Raw genomic sequence first — 8171 nt, 5'->3', positions numbered from 1 at the left:
CGTGTCTATGTGCCTGAGTTCTGGCCAGAAGTATGTGAGCAGAAGAGATGGGAAACCGCTGCTTTGTGCCCTTATAGTGCAGGGATGTGCCCTTCTCTTTTTTCCATTCTGCTGTTCGGAGCGAAAATGTGGTGAAGACACCCTAGACCTTACAGATGAGGAGCAAGAAAATAGAAGGAGCTTGGACCCTGGATGGCCTGCCCTCAGGCTATGATATAAGGCAAAAAAATAAACATCATTCATTCAAACCATTGTTATGGAGTCTGTTACAGGCACTTAACCCATATCCTAATTACTACTGCTCTTGCCCCTAGATCTTTACAACACAGGCTCCACTCAGATGTCATCTCAGAGAAACGTTTCTCGACTACCCTACCTAAATGCAGTCTTACTCTGTTGTTGTTTTTCGGTTTTGGTTTTGGTTTTTGCCTTCCCCATGGCATATGGAGTTCCCAGGCCAGGGATAGACCCAAGCTGCCATTGCCATCGACAGCGCAGCTGTGGCAACTCCAGATCTTTAACCCACTGTGCCAGGCCAGGTATTGAACCTGCATCCTGGTGCTGCAGGGATGCTGCTGGTCTAGTTGTGCCACAGTGGGAACTCCAGTCTTACTCTGTTGTATTTTTTTTTTTTTGCATGTAGCAGTATATTAAATTGTCTTATTTAGTTATTTGCTTTTTAACCTGCCTTTCTCCTGGAATTAAGTTTCACGAATGCAATGATCTTGTCTGTTTTGCTCATTGCTTGTAACAGTGTCTGGTACATAACAGTCAGTAATACATATCAGTTGAATGATTGACTCTGTCACTCTGCAAATCAATAGATAAAATAGACAGATCACTACAATGTGGCATACCTATCTTATTTGGAAATGTAGAGATCAATTAGGAGAAACAACAGCTAAAATATTCTTAAACGGCTGCTTCTGGGGACAGGGCTGGAGGGGGGACCATTGGCATAGGGTGCTGTTGTTTTCTATTACAAACCTTTTAAAACTATGTGATGTTTTTAACGTGTGCTTGTATCACTTTGGAAAAGGTCAGATTTAAAAATCAATAAATCCCTGTGCAGTCGTTACAATAGTAGAAGAACGTTCAATGACATGGAAATAGGAAAATAAAAAGAGGGTTATATAACATGCCAATATGTAGAGCAGGATCCATTTTTGTATATATCTGAAGCACATGTGCATTAAAAAGATGCTATGTTATATAGTCGATGCATATGGCAAACTCCTAACTTTAGATATAAATGGATATTCGGGTTTTATTAATAGAATCAGCTTTTTCCCCATTAACAATGTTGAGTGGATATTTAAAGATGTTAGGTTTGAACAGGATAACCCTGTTATCCTCCTTCCTAGGGTTCCTACAGACTACTTAATGAGCCATTTCTTAGGGAGTTTCACCCTTATCTAGGAGCAGTGAGGAGTCTCTGAAGTGTGTTGAGCAGAGATGGTGTGATAAGATTGGTGTTAGCCAGCTTTCTCTCCCTGAATTGTAGAAATGGTTTGGAAAGGCAAGCCTGGAATCAGAGAAATGATGTAGGAAGCAGTTGAAGTAATCAAGGCAAGAAATGGGGGATCCCTATAGTGGGGAGACAGTGGCTGGGTGAGAGGGAAGGGGGGGCTGTCTCAAGAACAAGAGGACAGTGTTAACAGGATCAGTGAGAAAGAGCATCCACGACTATAAATTCCATGAGGTCAAGGACCATTTTTACTCTCCATCCCGGGGCCAACTTAGGACAGTTTCTGGTGCATGTTGACACCCAGTGAATATTTATGATCTAAAGAAGAGGAAAGAAACAAAGACAAGACTCAAGAGCCTGACTGCTATTTGCTGAGCCGTAACACTAGGGGCAGCACGGATAGAAGGAGACCAGAGAGTAGCTTGGATGTGGTGGGTTGTAGATTCCTGGTGCTCATGGATGCAAAGGCAGGCAGGAGCATCTGGATCTCCAGGGCGAGATGATCCTGGCTAGAAATAGGTTGAAGGGTCACCAAAATAAAGATGGTACCTTGAGTCAGAGAGGAAAGCATCCTTGCACGAGGATATATACATATGATGAGGGGAGAAGATAAGACAGACCCTCTGAGCAACTCCCCACCTCAAACGATGGGGGGCAGGGGGCATGGAGGAGAAGGAAAAGACGCAACCAGAAAGGCAGGATGGAAATCTAGCGTCACAAAAGAAGGAATAGTCAGCAGAGAGGAGTGCTGCCAAGAGAGCTCTAAGATCAGTTCTGAAAAATGCCTTTTGCATTTTAAACAAAGAGGTTGTGGGTGAGGATCACAAGAGGCATTTTAACATATACAAGGAAACAGGCACCAGGAGCCTTTTTATTGTGTTAAGGAGCCTGATGCTCTGATCTATCACCCTTTCCTCCTTTTTAGGTTTTTCCCCACTTAATTGCAATGCTTTTCTGAACTTGTACCCACTGCTAAGTTGTCACCTTCTTATCAACGTTCCAATGACTAATTTGGCAGCGGGAAGGTTTTTCCACTTGGTCACATTTGCAGTCAGTGCACTATCAGTGAGCTGACAGCGCCTTGTTTGTGCTGGTTCAGAATGTGGCCCCACAAAACCAGTCCTCCAAACACTTGGCTTTTCCTGCTTTGTGATTCCATCCACAGTTCCTGTGTGTCTTCTTCACCTTTCCGAGAAGAACCCCCCCCACACACACACACACGATTCAGAAAAGGATAATAGATTTTATAACTTTAAAAATTATGCCACTATCATATTCTTGATTATTGATTGATATTTGAATTGCGTAGCTTTCCAAATTTTCTTGAGTAAGGATATTCTCAGCACATGGATATTTTCTGCGTACAGCTTTTTCCCCCTCTTCTTTCTTCCCTCAAGCTGTTATTTCTCTTTCAGCAGAGCTCCATAATATTATTCCTTTCCCTTTATAATTAAGCAGCTAGTTGCTTGTTTCTACTTAAACAATGTGAAATCTTTCATTCCCATCTTATATTTCATGACTTTTTATCATAACTCTTGGGAGCAATAAGGTTTTGGTAAATTACAAAGGAACATAAAGAGCACAATTGTTTTATGGCAGCTTGTAGGGGTGTTTAAGCAAAACATTTCTAATTGTGTAACACCTGTTTTGTCATCAAAACATTTACTCAAACACCACTGAGCACCTTTCTGGTGGCAGGGACCATGTATGGGCTATAAATTTCAATAACACGAGTTCCCTCTGTGGTACGACAGGATTGGTGGCATTTCTGACGCCCAGAGATGCAGGTTCCATCCCAGGCCTGGCACAGTGAGTTAAGGATCTCAGGTTGCCCCAGCTGTGGCTGGGATCTGATTCCTGGCCTGGGAACTCCATATGCCATGGGGCAGCCAAAAAATGAAAAAAAATTTTCAATGACAAATGCAGGCCTTCACAGTTATTCAGTAAGTCTGTGAATCAATGAGAAACCTCAGACAGACACTGACACTGTTGGGAGTTTGGGGGGAGAGTATAAGACCCCACACTTGGAAAACACTGGAGATATTTCCAGGAAAGCATGATGGTCCCTGCCATAGAAGCCCGGACATGAGCGGATAAAGTGATGGATGTCTTAAGTCCCTTTCAGAGATGAATATGAGTGGGTAAAGCACCCTCCCTCCTCAGCACAGCTATTTGACGACGAAAACCTTTTGGTAGAAATGGCCACCAATCAAAGAAAGAGGGGAAAATTTCCAGCTCCAATTAAACATGGTGAAACTAATCAAGTGGGCTGGGAATACGAACATCATAACATGAGGATCAAAGGAGTAAAGGGTTAGTGTTGCAAACAGGCCTTGGGTATCATCATCATACAACCAGCAATTAATTTAGGATTCTTTGAGAAGAGATACTGCTGATGTAACAGGTGCAGTCAAGAAAATTGGGGGCTTCGTGTCCAGAAACTACAATTTGGGCCTGGTTCTGCCACTAATTTTGTGACCTCGTGCAAATAAATTCACTTCCCTGAACTACTAAAACAAGGTTTGCTTCCTCTGCTAGATGAGAGAGCTGATGGATCTCTAGGTCATGCCTCTGTACTTTTGTGAGTCTGCTAGCTCACTTGCTGTTTTTTCGGAGTGCTTCATGCTTTCCCAGGACTTGAACAAGATAGTTTTGGTCAAGCTACTTCTCAAAATAAATTTGGTCTATGGTATTAAAACATGTCAGAGGAGAAAATGTCTTAAACCAATTTATTTCTTTAGGCCATGCCTGTAGTGTGCAGAAGTTCCCAGGCCAGGGATCCAACCTGCACCACCATAGTGACAATGCCAGATCCTTAAGCTGCTGAGCCACCAGGGAACTCCTTTTTATCATTTAATGTAAATGCATTTAAATTAAATATAAATACATTAAATTAAATATATATGTGGATGTAAGTGTGTGTATATATATATGTGCACACACACACAAACAAATAGTATAATTTCCTCCAGCTTAAATTTGGGGCCTCGGAGATGGAGCAATGGAAGAATTGGTCCCTTAGAGTGGTACGAACTAAAGGGGTTGCATTGACTCTAAAATGGGGCCAGAAGCCAATAGCAACAGACCAGCCCATCAGTCAGTGAATGAAAGGTGGGTGAGCAGAGCTCATTCTTTCTTCAGGATTCTCAGGGCATAGTGAACACATAGGAGCAGAACACATCCACAGATGCAGATTATTCATTTTGATAAGCAAGGTGTCAATGCAGGCAACTGCTAAGACCCGTGTATTATAGCAGCTGCCAACAACGACTTACAGTTTAAAACCGCGGTGTCCACATTCAGCCTAGAGACGCAGTACAGTAGCAGGTTGGCAGATCTATGGAAACTCCTCTGTAATTCTGTTGGTTAATAACACATGGCAGTGCCCGCTCCTCCCCTACTCTTGGAATAAATGGATGATCCAAAGGCATCAACGAGAAGGATATGGCTGAAGGTTTGGGGTGGCTTTGGGGAGAATTAGAAGTTGAGTGACCCTGAGGAAGTACTCACTTATTTCCTACTTGTGGGAGAAAATTTTGCATCCTGTTCCCTTCCATATACACAGGATTCCCTCTGTAGGCTTAAGGCAGCCAGGTTCCCAGACAGAACCTGGGCTTAATTCCTTAGAAGGCAAAGCAAGACCAGTGTCGATGCAGAGGTCTGACCCCCAGTGGGAGCACAAGAGGACAGAGCTATTCTGCTTTGGGGAAAAAAAAAAGAGTGATTTTTTAAAGTTCCATTCTTTTCTCACTCTATGTGTCTCCCTTTCTCTCTCAATCACTCTCTGGAGATGGCTTTTCAACTGCAAGTTAGATGGATCCAAACACACCAGCATGCAACCCCCCCTGATAATTGTTCAACTATGCTGGCAACTCCTATCTTTCCCAACAGCTAAATGTTCAAAGGATAATAAGCATTACCCTCTGTTTATCCCTAAAGAAGTCCATGGAGACAATTTTTCATCATTTCCTGGCTTGGTGAGAGAGGATGTTGCTAACCAACTGCCATTTTACTGGTCAGCGTTCAGTGTCAAGACTACAGGGCAGCTGGTTTTCTTCACCGATAAAAGAATGAAAGACCTTGCTTGTAAATAGCTTTGTCTGTGTTAGCAACCTCTTAAGTTTGTCTTGCTACCCTTCCATACCCCAACCGCTACTTCAAAAGCTCTGCTGTTCTTAGGCTGTGAGTTACCCTGGTGACTAATCTTGCTAATCCGTTCCTGGAGGCTGTCTTTGTGGCAGAGTCTTAGCGCCTGCTTGTGTTGGCTTTGAGTCTGGTGGGACACCGGTGACCCTGTGGACATTGCATGTTTGCCTGTTCCTGGTAATGGGTGTGTTTGCGTGGACTGGATGGGGAGGAAGGGCTTCCTTGGTCAGAGCTGAGCAGGGGTGTGCTACTGAATTTCTCCACCACTTTGCACACTCCTGGCGTATTCATCCTAAAAATAAGAAAGGTAATGTATTCCCAGATAATGCCAAGCCTGCAGACAGCAGTCTCTCAGCTTTTTGGAGGTTCTGAGTCTCACCTGTTAAGTTCCGCTAGCAGTTGATTCTTTCTACCTATTCCATCTTCTTAAAAATAGTCACCTGGCAGACTTTGCAACAGCTTGTGGAAAAGGAGGTTGAAGAGCGGAAGAAGAAAAGAACAGGGTGCCTAAGGGAGCCAGAAAGGAGGGAAGAAGAGGAGGAGGGAGAGAAGAGACGGGGGAACGGGAAATGGAGGAGGAGGAGGGAGAGGGAGGAGGTGGACGAAGAAGAGGAGGAGAGAGAAGAGGAAAAGGAAGAAGAAGAACAGGAGTGGGGAGGAGGAAGGGGGGTAGGGAGAACAGGAAGGAGAAGGCAACAGATGATGAAATTAGACCTTTTTTTTTTTTTTTTTTTTTTTTTTTGAAACAAAGCATTTGCCTTTATCTCTTCTGAGGCATCCAGAAACTTCCCACAGTGGAATGTTCACTTCAGTCACAGAGGGACTTTTTAACTCCTCACGGGTTTCTTTCTGAGCTTAGACAGAGATCGCCGAGATAGCAGCTTAATAAATGGGTGAGAATAGTGAAAACAGCTCTTCTTCATTCCAGAATTCCTCAGAGCATGATCTGTGCGCATGTCTCAGAATCACCTGGGGCCCTAGTTGTTTTTTTTTTTTTTTTTTTTTTTTTAAAGAGACAATTTCTTGGATTCAAATCAGTATCTTCAAGGGAGATGGGGTCTGGGAATTTACAATTTGCAGGAATTCTTGCTTTTGTATTGAAAGAGGAAAGACAGAGATGATTCTTGCTGCCACCAAAAATTCGTGAATCACTGCTTTAATCCATAGGACTCTGTTTTTTTCCCTGTAAAGGATAAAATTTAAGTTTTTTAGCACTTGCATCATCAGCCAAGAAATGTGGGTGTTGCTTAGCTTGAAGCGTCCTGAAACATTAAAGAAATATGTGTGTACAAATATTGAAGGAGAAAACAGTTGCTGCATTGCTATGACACATAGTCAGATATCACAGAAGATACCAGCATGATAAATTACGAAAAGAAAATGAATTAGGGAGCTCATCTGCTGCTGGCTTAAGAATCTAAGGACTGTGTATAGAGAAAAAGATGACCCACCTGAAAGCAAAGTTGAATGAGGAAGTGGCTTCATAAGGGATCTCATTGCAGACTGTACTGCAGTGAATTTTTAGCATAAGCTTCCTTCTCTCCAGGTCAGAAGCACTCTGCCTCACAGTAGTGGGTACAACAGCTCATTACCCACAGTTTTGCATGTTGTAGGACCAGGAAATGCAGCTAACTTTGAATAGTACTATAATCTCAGGTGGAAAGGCATTGATATCTAGTGCCTGGCCCAGTGGCTGGCTTATCCCTGAAAGGCCAGCCCCTGTTTCTGGTTTTTCTCTGCTGTAGACTCAAGGGGCAGGGGCTTCCAATCATATAAAGATCCTCAGAGGGGAGGGAAGACAACCCAGCTCTCAGTGTTAGATAAAACATCGGGCGCCCTTGAAAACCTGCTATCTGAGAATGACCCAAGACACAAACAGGCAAACAACAACCCCAAAGCTCTATGCTTTCATTTTGTATGCTCTAACAACTCATCTCTTCAACTTTTTTTTATGGATAGGAGTAAACAGAAGAAAGAAATTCCTATATATATATGTTTAAAATTAACTTATCAAAAATAGGATTATTTTAAATACAGAGTAGAATTGAAGAACTGAACATTTCAAGAAGAAACAGTCAATAATTAAAGTTTTTGGTGGTCAGGAATCCACACTGAGTGGATTAAATGAACATTTTGCATAATGATGAATCGGATACAAAACAATTTTCTAGTGTTTGTATTTATAAAGGTTTTAGGGAGTTTTCATTTTTATAGTGTCCTTGTAAGTTTTGACAAATACAGCTTACGTATTGACAATTGCTAACCAAAAACAAAAAAACAGCTAGTTGTTTTATCAGCAAAACAAGTTTATTCCGGAACAGGAAAGAACTGCAATCCAGGATGTGAAATTATGGTGAAACATGCAAGTCTAGTAAAACAAAAGAGAGGAAACTCTTTTATAGAAGAGAAGGGGAGGTCGGGAGAGGCTGTTAACAAGCTAAAAGTCCACTGGAGGAGAGTTCTACATATAGTGGCTCTTTATCGGCTGACTTCGATAGTATTTCCATTGAGCTCTCATCATGAATCAAGTAACAGAGCTGAAATCGACATTTGACTT

Source organism: Sus scrofa, chromosome 14 (genome assembly GCF_000003025.6).
Source record: "Sus scrofa isolate TJ Tabasco breed Duroc chromosome 14, Sscrofa11.1, whole genome shotgun sequence".
NCBI classification, from domain to species: Eukaryota; Metazoa; Chordata; class Mammalia; order Artiodactyla; family Suidae; genus Sus; species Sus scrofa.
This window is presented reverse-complemented; position numbering follows the sequence as displayed.